The sequence below is a fragment of the Copadichromis virginalis genome, linkage group LG23 (assembly GCF_057382275.1).
Source record: "Copadichromis virginalis isolate Kocher_CV1m ecotype Utaka linkage group LG23, C_Virginalis_male_GT1.1, whole genome shotgun sequence".
NCBI lineage: Eukaryota > Metazoa > Chordata > Actinopteri > Cichliformes > Cichlidae > Copadichromis > Copadichromis virginalis.
Genome location: NC_140639.1, coordinates 29010767 through 29021832, shown reverse-complemented (window position 1 = coordinate 29021832; position 11066 = coordinate 29010767). Strand labels below are relative to the sequence as shown.

General features: G+C 42.6%; 1 long non-coding RNA gene across 1 annotated transcript; it reads right to left on the bottom strand.

Annotated features, from left to right (window-relative positions):
- Window positions 1-825: 825 nt before the first annotated feature.
- LOC146681108 (uncharacterized) lies at window positions 826-2136 on the bottom strand. Its single transcript, XR_014918100.1, has 3 exons — window positions 1896-2136; window positions 1555-1813; window positions 826-1271 (listed from the first exon to the last, which is right to left on the bottom strand). It is a non-coding gene; the product is annotated as an uncharacterized LOC146681108 (long non-coding RNA).
- Window positions 2137-11066: the final 8930 nt, after the last annotated feature.

Here is an 11066-nt window from a genome sequence, read left to right as displayed (position 1 = left end):
ATACTGTATAGACGGCTTGTGGGCAAGGGAGCGCCGGGTAGCAAGTCTATCCCACAATCGTACGGACGATGGGGGGGAAGAGACTGGGCCTTTTCTTTACTGAACACCTGGGCTAGGTCGTGATATTCAGCTGGAACTGCAGTCAAATCGGGAGGAGCGTCAGGTGAAGATGGGCTAGTGGACGTCTGGCTAACTGTAGCAGAACGTAAACACTGTTCATGACACTTAGGACTCCACCCAGTTATCCTGCTGTTCTCCCAATCGATCTGCGGGTTATGGCGTTCGAGCCAGGGGTAGCCCAAAACTAGCGGAGTGTGAGGAGCCTTGAACAGAAACAGGCTGATTTGTTCAACATGGTTTCCGGAAAGAGAAAGAGTCAAATCAGTAGTGCGATGTGTTATACTGGCCAAGGGGGCACCATTCAGCGCCGCCACCTGGAGGACCTCAGGTAAGGGTTCAACAGGTATGCCCAACGTCTGGGCCAGGGCTTCGTCAATAAAACTTTGTTCGGCCCCCGAATCGATTAAAGCACTACATGGGTGAATACAGGACTGGAAAATCAATTTGGCAGGACAGCTGAGGTGGGGCAAGATGTTTGCGGTAACGCCCGTCAGTATGCCCACGGCTACTGACGAGCAGCGTCTTTTCCCGACTCTGGGCATTTATCAGAAAAGTGTCCTCTCTTTCCGCAAGTGAAACACTCACCCCCCTGAGGTCTTCTCCGTCGGGCCACAGACCTAAAGCTGGCTCGACCGATCTGCATGGGCTGCTCCTCCTCCAACGGCTGTTCCTCCCACTCCCGTCTCCACTTGAGAGAGGGCCCTGCCGAGGTTTTGCTGCCGCCCGCTGGTCGCCGTCCAAACTCACGCCTATGCTCATCCAACTGAATGCACACATTCACCAAAGCACTGAGCGACTTAGGCAGTTCTCTTGAGGCCAACTCACGTTTTAGATTTTCGTTCAGGCCGTTTATGAAAGCCCCTCGTAGTGCATTTTCTTGCCAGCCGGTCTCCTCGGCCAAAATCCAGAAGTCAATCGAGAAGTCCGCTACACTCCTCCATCCTTGTTTCAGGGAAAACATGCGATGTGCTGCGCTGTCGGCGCTGGAGCCTTTGTCAAAAACACAACGAAATTTGCACAAAAAATCTTCATAAGAGATAGCAGGTTGCATGCTTACCACGGCCTGGGCCCATTGTAAAGCGCGTCCAGTCATTGATTCCACCATTAACCCCACCTTGGCTCCATCTGAGAAATAAGACCGAGGCTGTTCTCTAAAAATGAACGACCATTGTGTTAAGAACCCGCGGCTCTTATCCAGATCCCCACTAAACTTCTCAGGGGCCGGCAGCGGGTGCTCGCGCTGCAGTGTGGGAGGGGAAGGAGGCAGAGGAGAAGCCGCGGCTGTGCTGAGAGACGGCCCGGGCGACGGAGCATCAGCTGCAGCCCCAGGGGGAGTTAGCAAAATCCCTTTTAATTCAGCAACCAGCTGCCGTAACACAGTTTGTTCTTCAACAACATGTTTCATCATTTTTTCATGGCGTTCCAACATCTCACCTTGAATCGAGAGTTCTCGCAGAACCGGAGCGGCGTCCGCTGGGTCCATGTAAGTGGCTGGAGTATTCTGTTACGGGAGTGATGAGTAAGAGAACCCAGACGCGGATCGCTCGTTAAGATTGAACAGTGTCTTTATTTACAGTGAAGCAAATCCAAAGTAATCCATAGTGCTAAGTCCCTTCCGTGCTCCCCTCGTGTGTCCATACGACTTTCGTAAACAGTGACGTCTCTCCTCTCGTATCTCCGTCTCACTCGTAGCCTGGAAAAAAGGCAAACAGATGCGGTTAGCCTCCCTCCGCTATCAAACGTTTGTCTAACACTCGCTGAATTCGAGTCACTACCCGGCTTGGTGGAATACTCCAGCGCTGTCTGTCACTCAGCCACACCATTAAATAGTTCTGTCACAATGGTGGATGATTGGCAGCAGCTGGCGAGGAATCAGTTGCAGGTGGGACCACTCAGAGTGGCGGAACTTCCGGGTCGGACATCTCCCGTTGCTACGCAACCGCGTAACAACTACAACGGAGACAAAAACAGAGCGGGAGAACAAACACACACACACACACACACACAGGTCGCCGGTCGGGGCACCGTCAAACCTGACAGCGTAGGCTTCTTCTAGTGATTTGATGTTTTTTTCTAATTCCTGAATATTTTTGTTTTCTTTTTTCTTTTTATGTGATGAGAAAGAAATTATTTTACCTCTCATCACAGCTTTCCCTGCTTCCCATAGAACAGAAGCTGATGTTTCGGGAGTGTCATTATAGTCCAAATATGAAGTCCACTCTTTTTTAAAATATTTAATAAAGTCTTCATCTTTAAGTAGTGATATATTAAATCTCCAGTTTTTTCTTGGCATAGTATTATTCTTGTGCATTAGTGTTAAAGATACAGGACCATGATCGCTGACAGCTATAGGGTGAATCTCAGTGTCTGAAATGTCGCTCAGCAGTGAGCTGCTGACCAAAAAATAATCCAGACGAGAGTAGGAGTGATGGACATGTGAGAAAAAAGTATATTCCTTACTGGTGGATTTAAAGTTCTACAGTCACCTCATTCTCTAATTTGAGTCAGTGAATTACGTTTCCACCATGACTAAGGTTTTAGTAAGTTGTTTTAAGTATGGCCATTCCAGAAGACTGTGCTCCAGTTTTTATGAGTAAACTTTTAGTCTTTTATTTAACACTAATGAGCAGGTACATAGGTTTGTAAGTTGGGCCCATACCTAAACCAGGCTTGTTAGAATTAATTTATAATTTTGTACTTCACCCTCACACTTGGTCACTTCTACTACAGAAAAACAACATGATGTCTATGCTAGAACCTTGAATTGTGGAGTGCAGAAATCAATGGATCATGCCATATCTTTTATATACAGTCTATGGTTCAGTCACAGAACTCTATGCAAGAGGAATCACTTTATTTATGAGGAATTCATAATTTGGACATCAAAATGGGAAATGCTTACTGTCTGTAGGATTATGCCTCTGTAATGGGCTGACAGTATGTTGTATCCACTTACAGATGATTTGATACCTTGATTATTAAAGCTGCCCTCACAAGAAAATCCTGTAACTACTGTACAGTGGGAACAGGCAGAAAACTGGGCAATAGGCATGTAAATCAACTCTATTAAACACTACTCAAACTCTTCAAATACAGCTTGAGATACAAATGTGTGCATACTGATTGTTATTTTGTGATATAAATAAAATGACCTACCTTCTCATGAAGATTAAGATTTTAATTTTTTTTAATTATTTATTTAATCACTGGTATTCAATTTGACTGCATCCAAGATCATCAGTCTTTGAGCTCATTTCTTCTTCATCTTCCTCCACTGCTGCTCTGTTTCCTTTACCATTTTCTGGAGCCCTTCAGTGGCCCTCTGTAGTATGCTCTGTAGTAGATGTACTCTACTCTTTTCATTTGCCTGGGCATTGTGGCCTTCCTTAATCCACAGTGTTGCAGAGATCGAGCTTCACACACGGAACATTTTAAAATATTTAATGTAAAAAAGTCATTTTCATGGGCTAATCCGGGCCTCTAAGACTGACTCAGACTTGTTCAATGACAGTGGCCAAACAGAAAATGCACCTTTACTTAGGTTGTGTCAGTAAACCCACAAGGCAGGAAGAAACTGAGTTCAATATTCACAACTATAACATGAGGAAACACAAGACAGATAAACAGCATGACTAAACTGAGGGTTTAACTACACACGTAGGCTACTAAGGGAGACGGAAAACACCAGGGATCACAGCTAAACCTAATCATGGAAAACAAGACAGAGGAAGCAAAACTAAATACAACGCACACAAGACGAGAATAAAACAGGGAGTAACTAAACAAAGGGAATATCTAATATGACAACAGGAACTTAACAGCAAGATACAGGGAACACATGAGGGCAGGAAAAAGTGAAACTTAGGGGACTAAAATAGAAATTAATATAAAAAAGTGTAAAATTGGGTTGCAGAGCCCGGATCATGACATGATCATCAGACAGGTGGAATGAGGGACGTTTCAGACTAATGACCCTGGACAAGCAGTAGAAAATGGATGTATGGTGGATATTGAAATACTTCTAAGGAAATGTTCCATTTAGGGTTTGGTCGTTCAGCATCGCGCCTCTACAGAAAAACTGCAGGGAGACACTTCACAAAGGGGTTTCCATGTGACATGGAATGAAGAGAATGGACAGTGTATAAAGAACAAAGTAAAACACAAAGAGGCATTAAGGGAGATTTTGACAGAGACATACCAACTGCTAAAAGATACAACACACTTGTGCAGTTCAGGGGTGTTTCATACATATATGCTGTGTTTAGGCAGCAATCAAAATGGTCCTCTTTGGGCTCTGGCACTCTGAGGCTTCTGGATGTCCGGGGCCTGGATCTCCTCCATGTCTGCTTCATACCCTGGGGGATGGGGCTATGGCTCCCCACACCCTCTAGCAGATCGTTACATGGAGAAACCTTTTGAATACAAGCGCGCTTATCCACACAGGTGTGCACACAGGTGTACACACGGGTGTTCAAAGACACAAACTACACCTTTCTTGACTGCTACCTCAAAGCACATTGTGTGCTGTCGGTCCTGCGTGCTGCACAATAACATTCAGTATTTAGTTTCTACTGTTATTTACTGTTAGCTAGAATATTGCGATGGTGTTGTGTTTATTATGTTGCTTTTTTGCTTGTTTTCTCTTCTGTTTTTTCTTCTCTCAACAGGTGATCCAGGTGATTTTTTTTCAAGTGCCTTTTCTCACTGTCCCTCTTTCCCTCTGTTTTTCTTTCCCTCTCTCTCGTTCTTTCTTTCTTTCTTTCTTTCTTTCTTTCTTTCTTTCTTTCTTTCTTTCTTTCTTTCTTTCTTTCTTTCTTTCTTTCTTTCTTTCTCACTTCCCTATCCACCAGTCATGTCTGTCCCACAGTTTGGATTTGGGAGACCTTCTTTACTTTCAAAATCAGGCTAAAAACAATCTGTTTGGATATAGAATATAGTTAGGGCTTGATCAGGCGACCCTGAATCTTCCCTTATTATACTTTAATAGGTTTATTCTGCTGCAAGCTTCTCATGAAGCAGTATTTCTTCTTCACTCACTTGTGCTTATACACTTGCCTGCATTTAATCATTAATTCCACAGTGTGTCTTTTGTCTGTCTCCCTCCCCTCACACCCAGCCGCTGCCCCTCCCTGAGCTTGATTCTGCAGGATGTTTTTTCCTGTTAAAAGAAAATTTCTTTCTTCCCATTGTTGCTAAATACTTGTTCATAGTGGGGGCATCTGTTTGTTGGGGTTTTCTTTGTATTATATAAATAACGTTAAATTGAATTGCCAATCAACTTAACTGAGCATCCTATGACTGTGGGAGTAAGCTGGAGTACCTGGAAAAACCTAGCAGACCTGAGGAGAACATGCAAACCCCACACAGAAAGGTCTCAGCTGGGCTGTGGATTCAAACCTAGGACCTTCTTGCTGTGAGCCTGCACCTAACCACTGTACCACTGTGCTGCCCTATATTACATTTGACAAAAGCCCACATAAAATCTACATAGGCTGTCAATTATTAATGTAGACAGCAGCAGCTTTCAGTTTCAGTGTACAGTGTGCTGCTGTGCACTCACTGCTCAGTGTTTCAACTTTATACACAACTTAATTTAGCAAAAATCCCTTTGAGTATGATAAAGTCAGTAAAGAATTAATTCAACAACATGTGCTTTAAGATATATAAAAACAAAAAATGGACGCACTTTCAGCCTTTTCAGTAAAGTGACGTCTTCCTTAACAGGACGGCTGACTGTCATTCTTATTTTACAGCAGGAGCTAAGAGAATTCAGCAATATTTATACTTTAATCATTATACTGCATTGCACTTACCTTAGGAAAAGATTTGAAAACACTGCCACATAAAGAAATCTAGGACATAACTAACAAGGTGTGTCTTTTTCCATTTTTAATTTGAGGATCTTGTGCGTCAATGCTTGCGAACAAAGGAAACTCCTGGTGAGTTGCCAGGAGATCTACTCAGAAATGCTGAACTCTTGTTATCCTTTGGCCCAACGTTAAAACGATGAATTTATCTTTTTCTTTTGGCAATTCGGCCTAAACGCCAAATGTGTCGACTGGCTATTTGGGTTAGTATTCCATTTTAAAATCCTGAAATTGTTAGACAGATGCGTTTGGGGGTTTTTTTGGTAAAAAATTATTTCCAAGTGGATACCTTTAGAAAGCCAGTTTAATGCCATTAGGGACACACAGGCTTGGTGATTTCCTCACACAAGATGCATATAATGGGTGTTGACAGATTTACTCTTCCTGATGTTTAACAAAGTAAAAGGATGCACGCCACACCTACAGTGCGCTGGTGCAATTGCATGAATGTGCTCAAATCTACTTGTAGGCCGCAAGTCAACTGTCGTGATTTCAACACAGGAAATACTGGGCTTGTCTTAAAACCTGCATTAAGGACAGTAAGCCCCTGTGGATAACACAGGGTAGTGTTTTATAGAGGTATTGTTCTGGACAGTTCAGATGAAGTTCAGGATGTACCGTTTAGGATGACTGCGTCCACTTTCAACTGCTGACTGGGATAAGTGAACAGAGCAAGAGTTTTTGAAAACATGTGAAAGTCCCAGCTAAACCTCAAGTTTTACCCACCCTAATGTTATATTTCTCAACATAGAAATGACTGCACAGTGTACATTACATGTATAAAACATGTCCTAACAGTTGGTCTAATGCAAACTTTCCTGTTTGGGCAAGACAGGAGGTGTAACAACTTTTACTTCCTGGGTCAGAGGTTGGGGGTAGGTGATCGGCCTTGCAGCTGCATCCGTCAGGATATGGCAAACTGTGATCTCGTGCTACAGTGGGTGTGTTTTTTAAACTTCAACTAGAAGTCATAAGAGATTGTGATTGAACCCATATGGAAAAGATATATATAAATATATATAAATCTTATAAAGTTTGTATCTGTCTTGTGTAAAACTTGTATGAAAAGCATAGAGTGAAAAGAGATATTAGATCCCTTGAAAAATTATATAAATGAAAATTGTATGTTTTGGATACTTCCTAAAACAATATATGAAAGTAATGAGAAAGTGTCCACTTTCGTGAGTAAATCATATAAGCCCTAAATGATTCACTATGTGAAGCGAGCCAAATCTGATGCAAGTCTTTTATAAGTTTTTTCTATTTCTTTTCCATATGGAAAATCCAGACAACACACACACACACACATAAAATGAAGCTCATTTAGATGCAGTCAAGTACATAACAGGAGAAGTTCTTGCTCTTTAAATGTGGCTGTGTGTATGATGTGAAGTCTTTTGTGCGTCTGTGTTGTGCTTGTTCGTGACAGAATTCATGCACTTTAATGTGTGCATATTGTCATGTACAGTGGGGCAAAAAAGTATTTAGTCAGCCACCGATTGTGCAAGTTCCCCCACTTAAAATGATGACAGAGGTCAGTAATTTGCACCAGAGGTACACTTCAACTGTGAGAGACAGAATGTGAAAAAAAAAATCCATGATTCCACATGGTAGGATTTGTAAAGAATTTATTCGTAAATCAGGGTGGAAAATAAGTATTTGGTCACCTCAAACAAGGAAAATCTCTGGCTCTCACAGACCTGTAACGTCTTCTGTAAGAAGCTTTTCTGTCCCCCACTCGTTACCTGTATGAATGGCACCTGTTTGAACTCATCATCTGTATAAAAGACACCTGTCCACAGCCTCAAACAGTCAGACTCCAAACTCCGCCATGGCCAAGACCAAAGAGCTTTCGAAGGACACCAGGAAAAGTATTGTAGACCTGCACCAGACTGGGAAGAGTGAATCTACAATAGGCAAGCAGCTCGGTGTGAAAAAATCAACTGTGGGAGCAATCGTCAGAAAATGGAAGACATACAAGACCACTGATAATCTCCCTCGATCTGGGGCTCCACGCAAGATCTCATCCCGTGGGGTCAAAATGATCATGAGAACGGTGAGCAAAGATCCCAGAACCACACGGGGGGACCTGGTGAATGACCTGCAGAGAGCTGGGACCAAAGTAACAAAGGTCACCATCAGTAACACACTACAACGGCAGGGAATCAAATCCCGCAGTGCCAGACGTGTTCCGCTGCTGAAGCCAGTGCATGTCCAGGCCCGTCTGAAGTTTGCCAGAGAGCACATGGATGATACAGCAGAGGATTGGGAGAATGTCATGTGGTCAGATGAAACCAAAGTAGAACTTTTTGGTATAAACTCAACTCGTCGTGTTTGGAGGACGAAGAATACTGAGTTGCATCCCAAGAACACCATACCTACTGTGAAGCATGGGGGTGGAAACATCATGCTATGGGGCTGTTTTTCTGCCAAGGGGACAGGACGACTGATCCGTGTTAAGGACAGAATGAATGGGGCCATGTATCGTGAGATTTTGAGCCAAAACCTCCTTCCATCAGTGAGAACTTTGAAGATGAAACGAGGCTGGGTCTTCCAACATGACAATGATCCAAAACACACCGCCCGGGCAACAAAGGAGTGGCTCCGTAAGAAGCATTTGAAAGTCCTGGAGTGGCCTAGCCAGTCTCCAGACCTCAACCCCATAGGAAATCTGTGGCGGGAGTTGAAAGTCCGTGTTGCTCGGCGACAGCCCCAAAACATCACTGCTCTCGAGAAGATCTGCATGGAGGAATGGGCCAAAATACCAGCTACTGTGTGTGCAAACCTGGTAAAGACCTATAGTAAACGTTTGACCTCTGTTATTGCCAACAAAGGTTATGTTACAAAGTATTGAGTTGTATTTTTGTTATTGACCAAATACTTATTTTCCACCCTGATTTACGAATAAATTCTTTACAAATCCTACCATGTGAATTCATGGATTTTTTTTTCACATTCTGTCTCTCACAGTTGAAGTGTACCTCTGGTGCAAATTACTGACCTCTGTCATCATTTTAAGTGGGGGAACTTGCACAATCGGTGGCTGACTAAATACTTTTTTGCCCCACTGTAACTCACTGGGGTAGTGTGGAGGAATACACATGAGTTACCACACACACATACACACACACACACACACGCACACACACACACACACACACACACACACACACACACACACAATTTACCATTGATTGAAGCAACTCAATACACTCACAGACAGTGCCGGCTTGAAGCAGGAGGACAGAGCCTGTGGCAAGGTGATTGAGAGAGCACTCTGTGTGTGTGTCCATGTGTGTGCTTGGCAGGCAAGAACAACTGGTGACATCCGCAGATGAGCGCCAGTCTACATACAGTACCTGTCTTTCTTTTCTTTGTCTTCCCACAGCTATATATCGATATTTATTACACACATCTATCTATCCGTCCATTTATCTATTGCCCTTCTCCTTTCTCTCTCTCAGATGTGTCGGGGTCTTTAGTAGTGTGATCCAGAATCGCCTGCCGCATGCTCTTTGGGCTTCAAACACACAAGGTGAGATCAGCACACATGAAACGATCATAGAGAGGGACAAAAAGATGGTGGGAGGGATGGAGGGACAGAGAAAGGCAGGTGGGAGGGAGAGGATGTGGGGAAGGGAAAAATCATAGGGAGTCTGATGGCAGGAAAGGATGAAAGTGGAGAGGGGGATGAAGGAAGAGAGAGAGACATTTATTTCCATTTTAATTTCTTTTGTATTGTAGATAATGTTGAAAATAAAAGTGCTCGTTTTAAAGTCACAAATTAAAGAATTTTTTTTTTGGAACAAGCACAGGACATTAGCTCTGTTACAGGGAGATTAGACTTTTCTGTTAGATTTCCAAGCTATTCAGCTGAGTGCGTGCTTAATTAGAAATTTGAAGCAGGAGACTCGTGATCTAACTCTCTTTAGAGATTTTAGTGTGTTTCTTAGAAAGAAGGATTTACAAGGGCTTAATTAAGTTTAACCTCCTCAAAGACCCTGACAGCCATCCCTGAATCAGGTTCAGATCTCAACCCTACCAACATAGGATATTTTTAAGACTGATACCAATACCGATACTTAGTGATTTAAAACTGTGAAGTATCAGCTGATATTTGTCTTCTCTCAGACACATAAAAATTGAAAAAAAATTTCTAATTTGTTATGTTTAGTTATTTATGAGTTCTTGGGATAATACGTTTTAAAACAACCTTGTTTTATTGTCTTTTCTGGTCGCGGATAACTCATAAAATGTGCGCCCTCTGGTGGACAAACTGTGTAAAATCATTATTCATAGTGTGGTTAATGGGTCGATATATTGACCAATATATTGTTCAAATTCGCTGAGTTACTAAGTGAGGTTAAATAAAAGTCACGCAATGTTTAGTTAAATGCACAAATTAGATCTATCATTACTGCATTCATGTGCTGGTTAGCTGGTTGAAAATTAGCTTAACTACAAACCAAATCTTGAAGAAGTTACAAATAAATAAGAGGGTTTTTTTTGTTTTTTGCTGAAGGCTACAATTCTGAAGAATATCTAGCTATAGGTGTAGCAGGAGTAGCAGGTTGGCAGACAGGCAGCAGCTCCGGTGCTCTGATTGTCTTCAGATCAAGCTTAAGACAATAAAAAAGAAGTAATTTTTACACCATCACACACAGAAGAAGAATTGCTGTTGTTATTTACCCGAGTCACGCAAGGTTTGGGGGGGATTTTTACATGTCTGAGAAGCTGCTGTTCACACCAGGATTGTTGTTTTTGGTAATGACAGTTTCTCTGCCTGGCTCACAGCAGTTGTGGCCATAGCAAAGCTCTGGGCAAAGGGAACTGAAGGGCACCGCTAGCTCAAGGCAAAGCCCAGTAGGTACCATAACTCACACAGAACAGACACAACACACACACACAGGCATCTGGTAACTTTTACACTCACTGCTGCTTTCCTGTTCTTTAATTCTTAATTGTCCATGTTTTATAGAGCATATTAATTGCTATTTTAGCATCTTAAATGCTCCTTTGTTTGAACACAAAAGACATCAGAGGTGTGGATGCCGTTTAGAAAGGTCATACCATCTATTT